The sequence below is a fragment of the Rutidosis leptorrhynchoides genome, chromosome 9 (genome assembly GCF_046630445.1).
Source record: "Rutidosis leptorrhynchoides isolate AG116_Rl617_1_P2 chromosome 9, CSIRO_AGI_Rlap_v1, whole genome shotgun sequence".
NCBI classification, from domain to species: domain Eukaryota; kingdom Viridiplantae; phylum Streptophyta; class Magnoliopsida; order Asterales; family Asteraceae; genus Rutidosis; species Rutidosis leptorrhynchoides.
The window spans coordinates 122,588,530-122,611,462 of record NC_092341.1 but is presented as its reverse complement, the minus strand read 5'-3'; the positions used below and the strand labels follow the sequence as shown (position 1 = coordinate 122,611,462).

The window sequence follows — 22,933 nt, the reverse complement described above, 5'->3', positions numbered from 1 at the left end:
ATGTATATACATTTTAACTGAGTCGTTAAGTCATCGTTAGTCGTTACATGTAAGTGTTGTTTTGAAACCTTTAGGTTAACGATCTTGTTAAATGTTGTTAACCCAATGTTTATAATATCAAATGAGATTTTAAATTATTATATTATCATGATATTATCATGTATGAATATCTCTTAATATGATATATATACATTAAATGTCTTTACAACGATAATCGTTACATATATGTCTCGTTTAAAAATCAATAAGTTAGTAGTCTTGTTTTTACATATGTAGTTCATTGTTAATATACTTAATGATATGTTTACTTATCATAGTATCATGTTAACTATATATATATATATCCATATATATGTCATCATATAGTTTTTACAAGTTTTAACGTTCGTGAATCACCGGTCAACTTGGGTGGTCAATTGTCTATATGAAACATATTTCAATTAATCAAGTCTTAACAAGTTTGATTGCTTAACATGTTGGAAACATTTAATCATGTAAAGCTTTCTAAACATCAGTCTCCTAAAACTGAAGTAGAAAAAGCAGAAATGGCTAAGGTTCCTTATGCATCCGCCGTGGGTAGTCTAATGTATGCTATGGTGTGTACAAGACCTGATTTAGCACATGCAGTTGGGATGGTTAGTCGCTTTATGTCAAGTCCGGGGAAAGAACATTGGGAAGAAGTGAAGTGGATACTGCGGTATTTAAAGGGTACTCCCAAGGTTGTAAAACTCGCGACTCGGGGAGTACTCGGCCGGAGGTTTTTGAGGAGTAATCGGTGACTCGGGGAGTACTCGGAGGAGTACTCGGATGTTGACTTTTGTTGACTTTTCTAATATAACTAAATATTTTCAATATATTATAGATATATAATATATATATTAGCTATAAACAAACATTTTATGAATATATATATGTTAAATATATAAAATTTATAAATATATATGTTAAATATGTAAAGTTTAGTTACATATAAATATTTATTTTAATTGGAGGGGTTAGATTTGTATATATTTAATAATGAAGTTGAAAGAAAACTAAACTTGAGGTGTTAAAATAAATAACAGTTAAACTTTAGGGGGTTTGAATGTAAGTTAAAAATTAATAAAATGACTCAGAAACCCTACCAGTATCAGTCACGCTACCCACTTCTTCTTCTTCAACCGCTCAGTCACCAAACCCTAAATTGTTTGTTCTCTTCATAGATGGAAATCGTGACATTACAGGTATGTTCCTTCAATTTGTTCTATCTAAACAAACAAACGCATCAAATCGATTCAGAACTCTTAATTTCAATTCTGAAAAAAGTTGGACCAGAAAGTTGTTGGAGAAATTAGGGAGTTGGACATCGATCAAAACCTTATTGAACTCAGATTAATCGTCTCCTGTTTTCCTTCATCTTTTCACTGAGTTTTCCGACACCGTTGATCGGCGTTGACCGGAGTTGACCGAGTAAATGGACGAGTTAGACACTGATTACTCGTTTTGTTCTTCCAGAGGAGTAATCGCCGATTACTCGGCCGAGTTGGCCGAGTTTTGCAACCATGGGTACTCCCAAAGTTGGGTTATGTTTCAAGGGCAGAGATACTACTCTCAGGGGTTATTCTGATGCAGATCTGGGTAGATGCAATAATACCTTCAAGAGCACCACCAGGTATGTATTCACTATAGGAGGAACAACAGTGAGTTGGATGTCTAGGCTTCAAAAGAGCGTGGCTCTATCTACTACTGAAGCAGAATACATGGCCTTGACTGAAGCCAGTAAAGAACTAGTGTGGTTGAAGACATTCATGAAAGAACTGGGCAGCAAACAGACAGAATTTGTCTTATATTGTGATAATGAGAGCGCAATCAAGTTAGCAAAGAATCCAGTCTATCATGCTAAGACGAAGCACATTGGCATGAAGTATCACTTTATCAGAGAACGGATAAGCAATGGAACATTTAATCTGGAGAGCATTCCAGGTTCAAAGAATCCAGCAGATATGTTCACCAAACCAATAACGTTGGATAAGTTGAAGCTGTGCATAGCTTCAACTGGCCTTCAGGAACATTGAAGAGAAGGCAGGAACTAGAGAGAGAAGAGATGAGCTGAGTCTTGCAAAGCAGAAGTACAAGAGTGCAGATCGATGTTGTTCGAATCCTCCAAGTGGGAGAATGTTAATGTATGTAGGCTTCGGCAGAGGCTTACTTGGTGGTTAAGTTAGGGTTTGGCCAACCCTAATTTAAATGGGCCGGGCTTAGGTTAATTAGACTAGGGTTTGTCTTAATCCTTGTCTATAAATACTCTCTCATATGTGCATGCTTAGTATCACCTCCAAATTAATAATAATACTCTCTAGTTCCAAAGTGGATGTAGGTTTCACATCGAAACTGAACCACTATAATTCTCGTGTCGTTTCTTTTAATTCCTGTGTTTATATCTCGGCTATTATTGTGTGTGTTTGTGATTGCTTGATCGATTAAGGTTACTACTTTGATAAAAGGCAGTTCTAGCCTTAACACTCTTAACTACACAAAGAACAAGATATGCCTAAAACTGTTTCCCCTATGACATAAACTAAGAATGCAAATCTTCTTCACTAATTGTATAACTGAATTCTATAAAATTCTTTACACGCAGTCACACACAAAGAAATGGCAATTTAAACTAATTCCTTGAAGTGAACACATAAATATAATATGATGATGAATAAACTGCGGGTAACTATCATACTAGTAAGTTACCTTTCTGTCCTTTAGAAGACTGCGAAAAATGACTTCTAAAAGTCCTTGAGAACATTTCTCTTGAACAATAGCTGACATTATTGATGACATTGCACCAAATACATTCGAAGAATGTTCTTTCCTGCAAGGTAACCATACAGCATCATAATTAGTCTCAATTACATACCTAAAAAAGAGTAATTTTTATTTATCCCATATTTCTAACTGGTTTCACTCCTTTGTGAAAAGCAAATGTATAGTCGAAATATATAGCGTAATGTTTGCCTTACAGACTGCAATTCTATATGCTCACAGAATAATCTAGATAAGAGCATCAACCAACATAAAGGGGAGGGGAAAACATGGAACTGCCATGAGGTTCCACCCATGGCACCTTTCTCCATGCCCCGTATGGGATTGGTGCGGGTTTCCTCCTGGGGGGCGGGTATAACTGTGTAGGAGATGAACGCGTGGGTGGTTAAGTCCCCCCTCGGTGATCCTAACAGCTGTCCAAAAAAAATATATATATATAAAAAAGGACTTCAACCAATTAAAACCCACACCTCATGATTACGTAACACAATAGTAAACTCTCTAAGATAAAAGAATACGACATTTCATGACAACAATAGAAGCAACCAAGACAAAATAAACAAAAATATCCCTTGTACAAAAGGGAAAAAAGAACTGTACCTTATAACACTGAAAAATATATTGAACATCTCTAGAATTAAATCTTCACATCCTATATCTAGCATTCGCACACAGAAATTGTATTTTGCAATAGTCTCCAGTAATTCCACTCTTTTAGAGTAGTAATACTGACTTTTGGTATCAGCAAGATCCGCAAACATATCCACTAAGAGTCGAAATATATCCTAAAAATAAGTACTTGACATCAGCAATGTATAACATTCATCAAAATCAAAAGTATCAATTTAAAGTAAAGCCATTTATTTACCCTGAACTCTTCATCAGTAAAGCCAGGTTCAGGGGCAAGGATCCGAAGTATTTCACATACACAAACGGTAACCAAAAGTCTAACATCTTTATCCTTTTGATGTAACAAACCATGCTTCAGTATAGAATCACTCAACGGCTTTATAGTAGACCTTAGCGAATCTGATTGTGTCTTTAACTCTGGCAATGCTTTTGATGCTTGCTGCCAAAAGCCAAAATGTGCAAACAAACGTATTATTGCAATTGCAAAGTAAGCATCATCAACCACTTCATATATTATATATTATATACTCATTAATCATTAATCATAATCAAAAATCTATGTGTGTGTATGTTATTGGGTTAAGAGCCTATAAATGTGTCCAACTAATGACAAGCTTCTATTGCGTGTAACCAAAAGACGTGAGACGGGGTCGAGACGGTCGGGTCCTAAAAAGGTCGAGACGTTTGAGACAGGGGTCGAGACGGACGTTGACCAAAGTTGACTTTTAAATATATAAGTTTATAAATGTATATATGTGTACATATTTTAAAGGCAAAAACTTTAATGGAGTAATTTGTACTCATAATTCCTATCACCGTTAATATAATACAAAGAACTCAAACTAAAATACGACAAATTTGACCGATTTTACTGACTTTCTGGCTTTTCCGAATTTTGATAGACTTTGACCTGATTTTTTCCAACTTTGACACGAATTTTGACCGTTGACTGTTATATTAGACGGTTTTCTTCGAGACGGGACGGGCTAGTCACCAAACCGTCGCAAAGGGCGTCGAGATGGCTCGAGACGGGGTGTTTTGCAACAGTGCAAATAAGTCATCAAAAACATATAAATATACATATAAATATATAATTGCCGTTCAAAAAAAAAAGGCATCAAACATGCATGTATTAGCAATAATTAAAAGTTCAATAAACGCAATAGAAGCAATTTTAATTGGCCGTGATTATAATAAACCCTAGTACACAAAACCCTAACTATGAATATGATAAAAATAGTACACTATCAGCTTTAATACATTTAGATCTACATTTCATAGTAAAAAATTAAAAACATAGTAGAAGATAACACAAATTTAGAATGATAATGGCGTGAAATTTATGAAAATTGAAAAACCTACTTGGAGCAATTTAAAGAGGAGATCTTTGTGAGGACATTTATGTTTAGAAAGAAGTTGTTTTCCGACGTCTTTGATTACTTTCTTTTGATTCTTACCGTCGTCGTCCGCCATAGCCGCAGTAGTAATGACTCGAGTCGAGGGCGCCAAATGAAAGAATTTGAGGCGGAATGAAAATAAACTTTTTTTGGAATAAAAGTATGTTAGCGAGTGACAATATTAGTCCATGGTTTAAATGAAAGTATAGGAGTATTAATTTTGGTTCAAAAAATTAGAATTACGATATATTCGGTGTTTTCTAGTATTCTTTTTGAATAAAATTTTCATTAAACCAATTTTAACTCTGCATGTAATGCAACAGGTAGATTATGCACTTTTGATCAAAGAGTGTAATCTGCCTAAAACGTGTCAGTGTTAGGTTTCGACCCTCATTAACCATGATGCTTCATTTCAGTGTCAAATTAATGTTAATATTCATGAAATAGATAAAAAAAAAAATTTGCATTGTGTAAAATAAACTAAATCATACGGAGTACTATTTATCAAATAAAACCAAAAAATAATAATAATACATGCTTTATTAAATATTAAAAAGTTAATATTCATAAAATAGAAAAAAAATAGCTCAAAAATTGTTTTTGGCCCAAACAATAATAATAAATAAATTGTTTTTAACCTAATCAATACCTCCGGACTCCATCTTCATCTTCTAGTTCTCCTCTTCTTCCATTATCGTTAAAAAATAATAAAGCTCAACAGCAAAAAAAAAAAAAAAAGGAAAAAAAAGCTAACCCAAATGGAGTTAACCTAGAAGCAAATGTAGTGAAACCAATAAGAAGCCTCCACGTCGCGCTCACGCCTCTCTTTTTTCCCGTCAATTTGGCGACTAACGCCGGTATTTCTTCGCCGATAACGTCGCATTAATGGCGTCACCTGGCGTCACCGGGTGCCAGCGTGGGTGACGGATGGTTGGTAACGCTGCTTTACCAGTGGTCTTATGAGCATATTTAGGTGACAAAGCTCGTAGGTGCTTAATTTATTTATTTAACTTTTATAAGATGAACCGTTAATATTGTTTGGGTGACAAAAATTATAAAAATTATGTAAAGATTAATTCTAGAAAATTAGTTAGAACTTCAACATTTAAAAATGAGTTTTATATTTCATAAATAGTTCCGAGAAGACAGACGTTTAGAAAGGTTCTCGAGATTCTCAATCGCTCTTTGGATAGCTTTCCAGTGTGACATCTGATCTTCCTTGTTCCTTGAAGAGAAAATCGATAGCCTTTAAGATAAGAGGTTAGCTCCTCTCTTGGTTGGGACAACTAGCTTATTGGTCCACTGTCTCCCCATTAAAAAAAGCTAAGTATGTATGTATGTATATATGTATGTCAGTAGGTATACTTTATATCCCTCTAGAAACCTAGGCTATATGGTCCACACATTTACAGAAACACATTTACAGTTCACATTGCACGTATCAGTTTTCAGCATGCGCGTCAGTTTTGTAAATTCTAAAACTAATTCTAGAAAAATGAAAAACATACAAGGCCAGTGGGTGGTGGTCAAGAACATACTAAAGTTTCACCTGTAAAAAGATCTAAGTTTTTTGTGTATCCAATTCGTATAGTTTAGCCACAAAAGTCTGGTGTCCTGATTCGGTCAGATTCTAGAGTTATCATGTTTTGACCCTTATAGCTCCTAATGTAAAAGGTTTCACAAGTTGACATACAATAAACAAATGTTCTTAAACATGTAAGTATTCATTTTCTAAAATTGAAAGTCTTAAATCAACATACAATTCACTTTCTGCCATTTGTTGTGGACTCGGGACAAACTTGGTCCAAGTTCGAGTGTCCGTTTTCACTCGCGATTATCTGAAAAAGTATAAACCTACACGGCACATGTCCTACATGAAACGTTATTTACTAAACATGAATTTTCCAGATTTCAAGTTCTTATGTTCAGAAGTCATTTTAAATTACCAATTGGACCTGTTTTAAGTAGCATTAGACAACAATCGTTAAAAACATTCACATAAGCATAACAAGTGATTCACTTATTCGATTCTGACAATATCTAGGTGTAAATTTCATATTTTTAAGAAGCTATATGTTTATGATCATATCACATTCCATAACACAAGTCAAATCATCCAGAAATCTGTTATACACATTGATGATAAGCATAATGATCCGTATCGAAAATACATTATTGATCAACGTTCCGGCCTAGAACATAACCGACGTGATCGGTCCCGAGGGGCCCCACTTCAATAATCCAACCGGAGGGTTATTTACGTACACATCCGGGAAGAAGCATCCCGGACAAAGGCTGGTCGTGACGCCACCCATTCTACCCGGAACAAACGCGTGATCCCGGGTACAAAGCATTAAGAGGTTATGAACCATATTATCACATAAAGGCCTACCGAACCAAGTATGTCGGACACCTGACGATCTTTATAAGATCATTTATGAAATGGTTACAATCCTACTCGGAGAAAAGAATACCGTGAAGAAGCACTTAAAATAAACATCGGGTAAAATTCTTTGCCCAAACAAAAGCAAGACATTCATCCGTCACACCATAGACGGATTCGTCACAATCTCTCGGAGTAGCCATATCTATCCAAGAGAAGCGCCAAGTCCCGTAACAGACACTTGGTCCCGGAACAGACACTTGGTCCCGGAACAAACACCTCATCCCGGAACAAACGCGTGATCTCGGAACGAACACTTAAATAGGTTGCACGCCACGTCAGCCCACGAATCTAGGAAAGTTTGTTAGGATCTAATTGTTATTCCAATGAAAGGGACAGGTGACACGTCAACCCTCGGATCTCGTGAAGTTTGTTATAACCATGAAAGGGACATGTGCCATGTCATCATTCCCTCATAACACCTATAAATACACGAACAGAATCATTCATTGCACCAACACTGGATGCATTAATGTTACTCTACCCAAATTCTTACTGTAGCATTCTCCAGCTGTAAATCTAACTTCGATAAAGATTTCGGTCGATATCAGAGTTAATCTTCTTTTTAAGATATTAACTTATTCGATCCCGATCGAATAAGGTTAATCCCATCGATTGTTTATGCCCTTGAAATCTAGATTTCAAATTGGGTTTGCACAGTTATTGGAGTTAAAACATTCGATCCCCTCTTTTTCATCAATTAAACACTCAAATCCAAGATCTATTTCATCTATAACGATTTTGGTCTGATCAAATGGCACCACCTAAAGGTACGAACAATCCAGTGAAACCAGGCAGCGAAACGGAAAACAAGAAAGGAACGTCTGACGTCGTTCCACCAACTTTGAACAAAGAAAACTCACCGACGGTGGAACCACCCCAAACCCCAGAAGCAATCCATCGCTCACATACACTCCGGCGAAACTTCCTGATGACTAGATGAATGTTTCTGGCGGTGACGAGGATACACGGGAGAAATCACCAACTGGTGGCAGAATATTGAATCTCAGCATCTCTGGTCCCAAAACTAGTGGTTCAAGCGGAATTGGATCATCCCATGACAACACCAAAATGATCACTAAGATGATCTCAGCTGATGTCAAAAAGCAAGTAATCAAGAAATTTAAGGCCATGTTGGGCGACGGTACTAATTTAGCAGGAAGACAACAGCTGCAAAGATCTGACATCTTGAAGGCTAGTTCCCTGCCAAACATCGGTACAGGAAGCGATGGTGTTGCAAAGGCCGCCACCAATGCATGGCTTACTGAGCTCCTTGCGGAGGCTGCACCGCGGGCATATAAACATTCTCTATCACAGCCTGCCGTTCAGGGCACTGCACTTGAGAATCTGTTTGGTCTGATAACTGGCAATAAAGTAAAACGACCGGTTGAGATGTCGGCTACCAGCTAAAAGCTTTGTGAACAAATTTCCGGTTGTATTCTTCCTGACGACATCGTCATACCGGTTACTTTGGGGGTTTACAGCGGCACAACCAACCCGGATGATTTCTTACAAATCTTTGGGGGCGCCATGAAAACCCAACATTGGAGTGATGAGGTGGCGTGCCATATTTTTCCGAATGTCCTACAGTCTGCTACCAGAGAATAGTTCGCCAAACTGTCACCTAACGGCATCACATGCTTCGCAGACCTATGGGAGAAGTTTCTCATGCAATATCAAAATCTTCGCCGGCACACGCTCACACACCTGTATGCTCACGAAATATTAATGTACAATCGAAAACTTTATCACAAGATACATGCTGGCGTGCCAAAAAATTCCAGGGCTCCCGGAGACACAGCAGATTTTCGGGTTCATAACATACCTGGACAAAGAAGCACACCTGTCACTTGTCGCCGAACTCCGGTGGAACATACCGAACACTTTTGCGGATGCCGTGACTGTAGCAAGACAATACCAGCACTCTGGGTGGGAAAGGCAAGTCGGGTATCACCGGGATGAGAAGAAACGAGACGATGAAAGGTGAAGCGATGGCCGGCACTAAGACGGAGGCCGTCGAAGCGACAACTATCACAGAAGCCATAACAGCCATGTCAAAAGCCATGACAGTCAGTCAGTCACAAGCATGACAAAGGCAGCCGAAGGCCATATGATAAGGGATCTTTAATCAACAGTCTGACCAAAATGCCAAGAGAGATACTACTAACGGAACCGGTGAAAGCCAAATTCACCCCTCCGACACCAATGGAAAAACGGGATGGCCAAAAGTTAGACAAATATTGTGAATTCCACGAAGACAACATCCATGACACTAACAGATGTAAAGCGTTAATGTTCGAGATCATTGTAAAAATCAAAGCCGGTAAACTCAATCACTTTTTGCGGGGCCAAAAATTTAAAAAGCTGATCCAAACAAAACATTCAACTAGCAGAAAGAAGACGGAAAAAAGCGCGAGAAGGCAAAGGACAAGGTGGTGATCAACATGATCAACATCGAAAAAGATAAGCACTTTGCACAAAGTTCCTGGAAAGACGTTGCAATCACTTTCCCAAGGTTACAGGCATGAGACTCTCAAGAGGAACCGGTAGTGATAGACGGACTAATAAATGGTTTTCGCGTCCACGAAATGTACACCGACACAGGGAGTGAAGTCGATGTTATGTACGCTCATTGCCTTTCCCAACTCCCAAAATATGTTGGAAGAAAAATGAGACAGTCTAATGCTATTATCTCCGGGTTCACGGGGTCTACCGAGCAACCCATGGGTAAACTCAAGGCAACAGTTACGGTAGGCACTCATCCTTACCTCCGTAGTGAGATCATTGACTTTTACATCGTTAAATCTGTGACAGCCACGAATGTGATATTGGGAAGAAAGTTCTTTAGGAAGTTTGGTGCAATAGCTTCTACCGCTCACAGTTTGATTAAATTTCCAACCCGATAAGGTGTGGCAATAGTCAAATCTACCCGACAACCCTTCCCTTCCCGGAAGCAGAGAACACACAAGCAAGGCAGTACGCTGAAACAAATAAGGCATCACACATCCTGGAAGAATAACGTGTGTTAGTTCTTAAAAGGCTAACTTATTTCTCACCCCTAATGCACTCAACTAAGAAAAACACATCACTACCTATGAAATTGGACAGAGCAGTGTCGATAGGCATCGCCGGCCAGAATGAGATGAAAAATTATCAATACGCATGAAATGAATGAACCCTTGAGCCCGACACTCAAACGTTCTAGGTCAGAAAGTTGTTAGAGCTCCAACCGAGATGGGACACCGGCTAAGGGAAACAAAAGTGGCTAGACGTCACGCTAAAGTTTAGATGGATACCCTGATTGAAACTGATCACTTCAGCCAAGGTTATCTCGATACTCATGTTTTTCTTTTCAAATAAGAAACTATGTATGTTTTTTTTAAGATGAATAAAAAACTTCTCCGTTCATAATAACTTTGTTATGTTATTTACAACGTTGTTCACATGAAAAATAACTTCTAGCATCCAAATAAGTCCCATGCGAGTTATTTGTACCCCCCTTAAGAGGTGATTGTCTAGCCCTCGTAGGTACAAGTTTATACTGATAAAATGCCAAAGAGTAGATGGCATAAACACATGTGACTGCACAGTGTACATGCCAAAACTAATATAAATGTAGTCTAGACCTACATACGAAGACACGAACTAGTTGGACTAAAAGTCAACCATCACACAACAACATAAAATGAAACTGAAACTTCATTAATTACATCAAGTTTTCATTACAGAAAATGTCATTGATTACAAAATATGTGCAACACAGTGCAGTACAAGATCCTAAAACTGAAAATCCAACACTTGATGCACGGTTGTGCCCTCGGCAGCACAAAGCTCCTCAAAACCAGCAAATCGAATCTCCGCCAATGCCTTCTCGGCGGCCTGCAAGTCCTGCACAGCTCCCGGAACCACCTTCCTGGCAATATCCGGGTGCAAGGAGACACCTCCTCCAACATGATGCTTCTGCATCAATCGCACTGCCTGAGTGAAATTCGCCGCCCTAAAACTCTTCAAATACGCATCAAAAGGCGCCTTTATAGTGTCAAAGTTAATGGCCTTCTTCAGCACAGAAGGCAGGGCGGCCTGCAAGCGATTACACTCAGCTACATCTACATCCTTCATCGGGAAGGCAGAGGATAGTTCCTTCTCCTTCTCCGCCAGCTTATCCTCGATAGCCTTCAGTCGACTCTCCAAATCCCTGACAGCAGCATCCCGGGCTTTACCCGCCTTATCCTCCCGGGCGAAGCTGTTAATGACGAAGGCATTCAAAGCCACAAATGCCCGAGCTCGGGCAACCTTCGCCTCATCCCGGAAGAGGGCAGAAACAGTTTGCAAAATGGTGGAGGAGGATCCCTTCTCCAGGGCATCCTTACAACCGTCATAGTCAATATCCAACTAGGAGAAAGCCCGGATGATGTCATCCCCAATAGGGACGTCAAAAGTAGTATCATCGAAATTCTCCAACGTGTACTGACCACCCTCCTCATCATCCTTTACCTGAATGGGCTCCATCACGGCAGCCCCACCGTCAGCAGAAGACCCAATAACGCATGCAAACATAACAAAGTTAAGTACATAATACATGTCATAATAAGAGCAAGACAAGTATGCCAGAACATGTACATTACCTTTGGCCTTCTTAGACCGTAGCTGAGGAAGCTCCTTGATCTTCCTCTTGACAGCCGAGTGCTCCTCCGTAACAGTCAGGGCGGGGAGGATCAAGTCGGCCCCATTTTCGGTATTCTGCTCCAGGTCTTGGGAAGCAACATCAGGCTCACCTTCCGGATTCATCGAGACATTCTCGAACTGAATGTCATCAAGATCGCCAAAGCCATAGCGGTACTGAACTCCATCACTGTTACAAACAAATAAACGCGGTTAGTACGCCAACAACCAAAAATAAGACATATGTTGGCTAGGATCAGTCTCCAGCTTCTCCACCACAACGGATGACAGGCTTGACACTTGCATCCGACCATTGATGGCTCACTCCCCCTGATATCGGATAAAAAGTCACGTTTTCACCCGGTATTAAGGCCCGAAAACAATAAAGTTCCAAGCTTTATTGCCAAAATACTCACTTCGTCAGTTAAAATTGAAGAAAAAGTGATTACGAAGACGGTACAAACAGAATCAACAGAATCGGAGCTAAAACGAAGATTCTAGAGCGAAAACGGTAAAAGACAAGAAATCAAGTTACGATCCAGCAAATCAGCAAGCTAAACAGCCTTCCAAACGGCTTGCCACTATGAAAAATGTCTTGACACACGGCCAAGGAAAACGGGCACAAGAAACGGGCGGTCTGGTCAAACGGCCCCTGCAAACGGCCCGCCAAACGGCCTGCCAACCGTTTGCAGGCAAATTTCACTTCTATTTAAAGGGTCTTTGTCATCCATTCCAGCACACACTTCAATCCACTTCTTTCTCTCTCTTTCTACAATATTAGTCATATTTCAAGGTCTTCAACTCCGTGTGGGAAACCTAGTACCAGGAGAAGAACGCCGAAGATTGTATTAGGAGCGGTCTGGAGTTTGAAGTTGTCACTTTTGTATTTGAAACTCGTTTAATCTACTGGTACTTCTATCCTTTGTCTTTATATAATGTTTTCCAATATTATGCTTTGTGATATTGTTGCCATGATTAGCGAGTAGTTATCTTTAGTGTATGCTATGATGTAGTCATCTATAATGCCAAAATAATGTTATGGTTTGTGTATGTGGTCGAGATGCTTTCCGATTATGCTTTAAACTCAATCGTTTTTCCAACTAATAGAACGTAGTTATCGGCTCTGTTATTGGGAAGTCGCGAACCCCGATTCAGAGTACACTATATGTGTCACCCCTTGGTAAGAGAAGTCTATCAGATACAACATAAGTTTGACTGAGGCACACCGGTTGTAGTAAGTCCACCAAGCCTTGACATCTGACTGAAGACTCTTTCGTAGTGAAACATCTGACTTGACCCCTAATACATTGTTGGTCCTAGAACATGCTTGTGTTAATTGTACCAACCCGCAACCTACTAGAGAATATCAAGTTGAGTACGAGAACCCTGACGGTTCAGTTTGTTACGTTCAATAACCTGCTCGTCAATCAAATCCCAGATTCAATCAACAACCTAGGGTTAACCAATTCCAAAGAAACAACCAGCCTTTTCGCTATCGTTACCTATCTTATCCACCCCAACAATCTCAATTGACCTACGATCAACCACTTCCACTCACTGTCCCACCAGCTGAGGAAATTCCCCAACCACACAAATTACGAAAGTAACCAACCCTACTCTCGGGACTGATGATCAGTTGACTCAGTTCATTTAAGGACAACAATAGTTAAATCAGAGAACTGCATCTAGACAAGACCAGACAGAGATACTAATGAGAAATCAATTGGCTCACTCAAAATTCTAGAAACGCAGCTCAAACAGTTATCATAACGCCTTGAAACCCGACCACAAGGAAGATTATTTAGTAATACTATCCAAACCCCACATAGAGGAAGCTAAGCAAATGGATTCCGTAATCCCAGAGGAAGAACCACGGAGGAGGTCAGCTAAGCTCAAGAACAAATCAACATATACTCAAAAGCTACCCGCTCAGACTCCAGTTCGTGTACCTTACCCTGGAAGGCTACAGGAGGGACCATCCAAGCTTGATTCCTTCAAACTTGATGGAAGATTCCTGGACACCATGTCCAAAGTTCCCAATCAGAAGAGATACATTCAAAGGCTTCTCTCTACAAAGGAGAGGATACCAGATTCCAACAAAATTCCACTGAGTGAAGAATGCTCGGCATTACTCAGAAACTCTCTACCGCAAAAGCTAGGAGATACGGGCTGATTCATTTTCCCATGTTCAATCTACCAGTCTGGAACCATTCATGCGCTAGCAGATTTAGGAGCAAGTATCAACCTAATCCCCTACTCTCTCTACAAGAGATTAGAACTAGGAGACTTGTCACCAACCAAAATGACAATTCAGCTTTCTGATCACACAATTCGATATCCTAAGGGCATAGTTGAGAACGTCTTGGTGAAAGTCGACAAATTCTTGTATCCTACGGATTTCGTAGTGATGGACATTAAGGAAGACCTACACACATCAATAGTGTTAGGAAGACCTTTCATGAATACGGCTAGGACTGTCATTGATGTGTACAATCAAACCTTGATCTTGCGATCACATGGGAAAAGCATTACCTTCAAAATTGACCGACCTATCGATCTTTCTGGACAGGCAGAGATGTTTGCTATTTCCATTAGACTGATCACTTACGATGATGAGTCCCCACCACCAGCCAATGATATCGAGATGGGTGTCGAATCACAGTCTGCTGACGACCCAGAAATGGAAGAAGAGGATCTCAGCGAAGAAATAGAGGAAGAAGAAGAATCTGAGGAGGAAGAGGAAATGGGAGACGTAAAAGAAACTGCGATGATACCCCCTCTAAGCCTGGAACACCACGAAGCATTAATGAGGCTTGAGACGGAGGGTCATAGTTTAATTATTAGTTTCAAGAAGAAAATTAAAAAGGCTGAAATTAAAGATATAGAAATTGACCCTGCAAGTGTCAAAGTGAAGAACCAGAATACTGAAGAAGCATATTCATCAGACGAATCCTCAGAAGAATATTATACCAATGACGACGAGGAAGAGCAACACGAAGACATTCTGGATGACTCATATTCTCCAACCGAACCAGATCAGGAGGAGCCAAACTCTTCTTCAGATCAGATTCCGGTCATATCTACTCACGCCGACATGATAACATTCATCAATGACACCGATGAATTTGAAGATATTCTCGAAGCCATCCGTAAATCAACAATCGATTTCACCTACGCTTAACAAAACGGATCATGACTATCAGAGATGAGTACAACCTCTATCTCCAGAGAGAAGACGATAATGTTGAAATCTTAGAAGAGCGCATTCAAGGCTTTATCAACACTCTTCACGATCATATATACCATAAATAAAGGCAACGAGAGCACAATTCAATGGTTCACACTATTCTCGAGACAAGATTTTATCAAGATCAGAAGATCATTTACTCTAAGGTTTACAATGCCTTAGCCAAATCTGCACTTCCGTTCTCAGCAAATCAACGAGCACTACTGACTCTCATCCGGAAGCATACGGATCTCTCCACCGGACGCCCGACTTATCACTCTGATTTGCAAATGATCGAAGATATTCACAGCTTCTTCGCTCTCTTAGACAGAGATAATTTCGAAATCATGCCAGAGAGGCTAGTGATTTACGTAACAATTGATCACCACGCTAATTTAATTATCAAGGAATTACAAGACGTAGTAGCAAAAGAAGGAAGACGCAACAATCCATTTTCACATCTTGAACCAGACCGAGTCAACATTGCCACCTATGTTACAAAGCAGATAGCACGTATCTTCCACGAATCCGCGGATCTTAGTTTCACATTCAAAGCTGGATGTCGGGAGATATACTCAAAGACGGTGACATTAATGCTTGGGTCAGGGCTGCTCTTCACTTCTTTTCAGCTTCGCCTCTTAGTAAATCTGTGCAAGGCTACAGACTCTTACTGTGGAGATCACTGTAACGACCCGAAAAAATCGTCATTGATGGCGCCGTCAACTTAGGTCCCGTAACGTGGTCTTAAGTCTTTAAAACACAGTTTGACCAAAATATGTCGCATTCATTTCAAATTTAAAGATGTTTCAGAGTTTACAAAAGTAGTTTAACAACTAGTTACGTTACAACGTTTAAGTACAATTGAAACCTATGCGACACAAATTAAAGTGAAGTCAAAAGACGCTCCATGTATGCATGTATACTCGACATCCAAGTAAGTATCAAAATAGTGTGCGAAAGCATGTAACACATAGCGTTTAAGGACCTGAGAAAACATAGAAAAATCTGTCAACGAAAACATTGGTGAAATCATAGGTTTAGTAAGTATGTTGTATTGAACCACAAGATTTAATATAAAGTTGATTATCCAAATCGTTTGCATTCCAAAGTTGTTGTACGTTCGCAAGCACCCAATTATCAAACTTAACTATTTTATGAACCCTGTTATCATAGTGTTAGAATCTACACTATACCCGAAAATATATTTCATCCGCTAATGGTAGCGAACCGTCTGAATGAGGGCGCGTCAAGCCTGTATGGATCCACACAACATAAGTTCACGTTTACACCCTACAAGTGTAACTAATGATAATTGAATTGAGGCTTTTTGTTCTAACTCGCATGTGGAATGTTTGTTTCCGTACTTGTGTTCAAAGTATAAAAGTATAAAACGTATGTGTTTCTCATCCCATGATTTAAAGAATAAAAGTTGTTGAAAAGATGGGACTATGATCTCACCTTGAGTGCACGAGTATAAAGGTACTTCACAAAGTTAACGTGTGCAAAGAACGGATGCTAATCTTGACCTAAACAAATAGGCTGTATCAATAACGGTAAACATGGTCGGTCAAAGTTGTTCAATTAGTCCTATGGCTCGTTACGACTTGATTACATAGCATGTGAATCACGTTGTCAAGTTTCATGCAGGATACAAGTACAAGAGAGAGGTTATAACGATTAAACAAAGTATTGGTTAAGTTTGAATAAAAGTCAACTTTGGTCAAGTCAAAGTCAACAAAAAAGTCAACACATTCGGGTCGGGTCTCGGACAATTTTTCTGAGTTATATAATCATATATGAGCATGTTAGAATAAGTTACATGTTAATCGGAGGTGCGTAGCATAGTTGGAATTAAACGTGGAATGACCAAGTTGGACAGAAATATGCAGTTCATTTGACGGCGTCCAAAAAGGCTGGACGGCGTCCAACAGTGAAGGACTGGACGGCGTCCAAGGACTGGGACGACGTCCAAAAATGTACAGATTTCTGCTTTACTGAAATTTCACAAGTGCACGAACCAAACTTCAAACAATCACAATTTATGATCCGGAAACAATCAAAACATGTATCTTATATCGTCGGAAAGGTATTTTGACGATGAACGGAACTAAGCACTTATCATCAAACAATCTCATCATTTACAACAACCAATTTCACATTAAATTCTCATCATTAATTACATTCAAGTTCATTAATTTCATTCCATGATTCGGTGATGCAATTTACATATATGATATGCTGTTTCAAAGGTAATTAAACATATATTGCAACTAAACACTTACCAACAACATTTCATAGCATTCAATGCATCAAAAGTTCATATTTAAGTCTATCAAACCCTAACTAAAATCACAAAATCAATAATCATGTTAGTAAAGTTTTCTTAGTCAACCTACACATCAAAATGAAGCTAGTGATGCTAGTAATACATTTAATACATGAACTTTTAACATCTAACAACATTTAAACACCCAAATCTCAAGATCAAACAAGTCACTTTTCAAATTCAATATATATGCACAAAATGTCAGGAACGAGCAAACAAATCAAATATTCATGTTAGACTCGAGCCATAGACACTAATTAACACTTTTATAAGTCAAAAATATCAAGAACAAGGAATCTAGTTTTTAGAATGTTACCCAAAAGAGATGAAGTTGATATGGAATTGAAGAGGAAGATGCAAGGATTCCAAATATGTAATTTGTTTGAGTTGATGCTTGCTAAATTTTGAATAGATGATGAATCTTTGATGAAGGTGAAATGGGAGCAAAAGTGGAAGTATCAAGTTTAGGGAGGTGAATGAGTGGAGAAGGATGGAGCTTAACTAGTTGACCTAGTTTGGCTCCTTGGCAAGTTTGGTCCCTCGAGTTTAAAATCGGGTGCGTGAATTAACCAAACGAATTACCTTAAATACGTAGAGTAAACGAGAGATGTTATAATTAAATAACGGACTTTAAAATAATTAAACAGAAAGTAAACTGAAAAAGGCGGGTTGTTACATTACCTACTCCTTAAAAGAAATTTCGTCCCGAAATTTAAGTTGATGTAGTGGTCGTTGTTTCTTCCTCGGGATCTTGCATTGCAAATTCTACGAATAAGTGAGGATACTTTCTTTGCATTTGATCTTGTCTTTCCCAAGTAAACTCGGGTCCTCTTTTGGCGTTCCAACGGACTTTGACAATTGGAATTTTACTTTATTTTAGCGTCTTGATGGAGTGGTCCACAATTTCAACCGGTTCTTCCACGAAATGAAGTTTGTCATCAATAGTAAGCTCCTCGAGAGGGATGACGAGTTCGGTTTCGGCAAGGCACTTCTTCAAATTTGATACATGGAAAGTAGGATGAACGGAGCTCAATTGATTCGGAAGATCTAAACGATAAGCAACGGGTCCAATACACTCCAAGATTTCAAAAGGACCAATATATCGTGGATTTAGCTTTCCACGTTTCTCGAAGCAGATTACACCTTTCCAAGGTGCGACTTTTAACATTACACGATCACCCACTTGGAACTCGAGATCTTTTCGCCTAATGTCGGCATAGCTCCTTTGACGACTACGGGCCGTCCTGAGCCTATCTCGGATTTGAACGATCTTCTCGGTTGTTTCATGAATGAGTTCGGGTTCGGTGATTTGCTTGTCACCTACTTCGGCCCAACAAATTGGAGAACGACATTTACGGCCATATAAAGCTTTGAATGGTGTGGCGTTAATACTCGCGTAATAACTATTGTTGTAAGAGAATTCGGTGAGAGGCAAATACTTTTCCCAAGCTTTTCTGAAATCGATAACGCAAGCTCGTAACATGTCTTTCAAGGTTTGAATCGTGCGTTTGCTTTGTCCGTCGGTTTGTGGATGATATGCGGTGCTCATGTCTAAACGGGTTCCCAAGGCTTCTTGCAAGGCACCCCAAAATCTAGAAGCGAAATGGGCATCTCGATCGAAAATGATCGATAAGGGTACACCGTGACGGGATACAATTTCCTTTATATACAATTGTGCAAGTTTGTCCATTTTGTCAGTTTCCATCATGGCTAGGTAGTGGGTGGATTTGGTGAGATGGTCAATAATAACCCAAATGGTATCATAACCGTTCGCCGTTTTTGGTAGTTTTGTGATAAAGTCCATCGTTATTTTTTCACACTTCCATTGCTGGATTTTGGGTTGTTGAAGTAACCCGGACGGCCTTTGATGTTCGGCTTTGACTTTGGAGCAAGTTAAACACTTTCCCACATAAGTAGCAACGCCCCTTTTAATGTTCGGCCACCAATATTGTTCTTTGAGATCGTGGTACATCTTACCAGCACCGGGATGAATCGAATACCTTGACTTATGGGCTTCTTCTAGAATAACGCTTCATAAATCCTCATAACTAGACACCCAAATTCTTCTGGCGAAATATCGGAGTTCGGTCTCCTTAACTTCAAATCGAGAGATGAGAACGTTCAAGTGTTTCATGACCCGTCCTAATCCATCTAGACGAATACATTACATTTGGTTACATCGCGAGGTACTTGACCTCTATATGATACATTTTACAAACATTGCATTCGATTTTAAAAGACAATCTTTCTTTACAATGAAATTTGACGGCATGCATACCATTTCATAATATATCCAACTATAATTGACTTAATAATAATCTTTATAAACTCGACGACTCGAATGCAACGTCTTTTGAAATATGCCAAGAATGACTCCAAGTAATATTTCTAAAATGAGCAAATGCACAGCGGAAGATTTCTTTCGTACCTGAGAATAAACATGCTTTCAAGTGTCAATCAAAAGGTTGGTGAGTTCATTAGTTTATCATAAATAATCATTTCCATAATTTTAATAGACCACAAGATTTCATATTTCCATTTCTCATAAACATCATGCATAAAAATCATTCATATGGATTGAACACCTGGTAACCGACATTAACAAGATGCATATAGAATATCCCCATCATTCCGGGACACCCATCGGACATGATAATTTCGAAGTACTAAAGCATTCCAAATTCCAGAATGGGGCTTGTTGGGCCCGATAGATCTATCTTTAGGATTCGCATCAATTAGGTGGTCTGTTCCCTAATTCTTAGGCTACCAAGTTTAAAAGGGGCATATTCGGCTTCGATCCATTTAACCATATAATGTAGTTTCAATTACTTGTGTCTATTTCGTAAAACATTTATAAAAGCAGCGCATGTATTCTCAGTCCCAAAAATATATATATGCAAATGCATTTAAAAAGGGAGTAATGAAACTTACAATACTGTATTTTGTAGCAAAAATACATAGGATGACATTGAACAAGTGAACAATGCAGGGTTGGCCTCGGATTCACGAACCTATATCATTTGTGTATATATATATTAATACACATAATCGTAATCGAATAAGTTTATATATATAACCTATTAATGATATTATTTTTATATTAATAATATGTTTATATTTCATATATTCCTTTTATATAATAAAAAATATTTTGTTATGTTATATGTGTTAAATATATATAATTTTTGTATTTCATTTGTTTATCAGAACAATAGTTCTAATTATACTAAGTTAATATAAAGATAATGATAATAACATTAATAATATACTTATATTAATAATAACTCTATTAATGACAATAACAATGATATTAATAATAATACTTGTAAAGATATTAATTTTACTGTTAATGATAGTTATGATACTGATTTTAGTAATTACATAATAATGATACTCGTGATAATATAATTAATAATACTTATGTTAATATTAACAATTCTATTGTTTATAAAAGATATTAATACTAATGTTTACGAAAATAATAATAATTTTGTATTATTTTCATAATGATAATAATAATAAACCTTTCCATCATAATAATAATATTAAAGTTTTAAAATTAATACTAATATCATAACTAATACTCATAATAATAATAATAGATATAATACTTATAATTATGATAATAATAATAATCTTAATACTAATGATAATAATACTTAAATAATAATTTGATCATAATGGTATTACATTTTAATCTTAATGATAATACTAATAATGATACTAATAATAATAATAATAATAATAATAATAATAATAATAATAATAATAATAATAATAATAATAATAATAAAAATAATAATAATAATAATAATAATAATAATAATAATAATAATAATAATAATAATAATAATAATAATAATAATAATAATAATAATAATAATCATAAAATGTATTTACTACCTTAATGAGTGAGTTCCTTAAAAAATGCCTCAGTCCGGGCTCGAACCCCATACCTCTCACCTAAACATCTCCCTTCCCAACCACTGACCCATTCGATTGTTTCTGTTTTAAACCGCTCGACTATTTATTTAATATGTAAGAACAGTTTGCCATCTATATCCTTCTTTTCATTATCACCATCGAATTTCTCCTAATTCAAGTTTGGGTTTCGGCCCAACTAAAATCCAAATTTAATAGCGGCCCAGTTAGCAATTGGACATAATCCTGGAAGCCCAACAATCAGTTTAATGTTCAATAACCGTTTCGTGCATTGAGTAGGTTAACACGACAGGAAAACAAAAGTGGGGTCTTCGGTTTATCAATCAAGATTATCATTATCATATTTATCTAGATACTTTCATCATCAATCATTCACCTTCACGAAACATCACCATCATTGCTCGATATTTTCCTTCTTCTTCATGTCATCATTAAACTTTTATCATCATCGTCCACTCTATTTTAAAAGAAACAGAAAAACAAACGCAGCACTTTGGCTGCTGCTCGAACAGCTGGAAAAGATAACAAAAGCAAACACACTGCAGGCCTTCATTTTATGTGGGGTTGTGATGGTTGTGGCTTGGACAGAAACAGTAACTGAAAGCAAATAGTAGCAGGTTTATGAAGGTTTGAGTGGTAATTTCAAGTTGATTTTTCGGCAAAATACATAAGAGAGAAAGGGATAGGCAGAGAGAGAGAGAGAAAAGGAAGATAGAAGTGGGTTTCTTTGTTTTTGTCTGTACTTGTATATAAATATAAGCAGGAAGTGGGTGTTAGTGAATTGGTGAACGTATATCTTATATAATTCCATATGGTAACTGTCATGAATATGTATATATATATCTTTAATAGCTGTAAAGTTGATTACATGTTCAATCATCTCTAATTAATCCACAAATCGATTGAAATATTGAAACAACCCAACCCGTAATCCATACGATAATTTTTTTTTATTAAAACACATTTACGCGCCAATTAAATATGTAGACCATTCCACAAGTTCCATTTAAAACGTACCACAATTTAAATGTTTACAAGGCACGAAGGCCATTAATTAAGTTTAATACAAGTTCGACCCACTACAAATGATAGTTTATAATCCAAACGACACTTCGAGCATGGTTTGGGACTAAACTATCCAAACCGTTAGGCCAACTTCCAAAAGCTCCAACGAAACATCATCAAAGGACACTTAGTGCCCAACAACCCCTTTTCCCCTATCCGCACCTGCATCTAAAAGGATGAACAACGAGAGGGTAAGCTAAAGCTTAGTGAATGCAATAATTATACACATACATATATAATATACCTACTTGCAAATACTCAAATACACATACCGAAATACATGCTAGCAACACAAATAGCTTATCATCCATACGAGGCTACCAACCTCCAATACCACAAGCTAGCACAACAATCGCATAAATATATATATATATAACTCGAACAATATAATAAGCCTTCGCTTACAACACAATAACCATGGTTAACCAATCGTACAAGGGAATGGT

At 37.8% G+C, this 22,933-nt stretch overlaps 1 pseudogene; it reads right to left on the bottom strand.

Annotated features, from left to right (window-relative positions):
* The window catches only part of LOC139868358 (sister chromatid cohesion protein PDS5 homolog B-like), a 74,145-nt pseudogene extending 69,246 nt beyond the window's left edge, over positions 1–4,899 (bottom strand).
* Between the last annotated feature and the right edge of the window lie 18,034 nt (positions 4,900–22,933).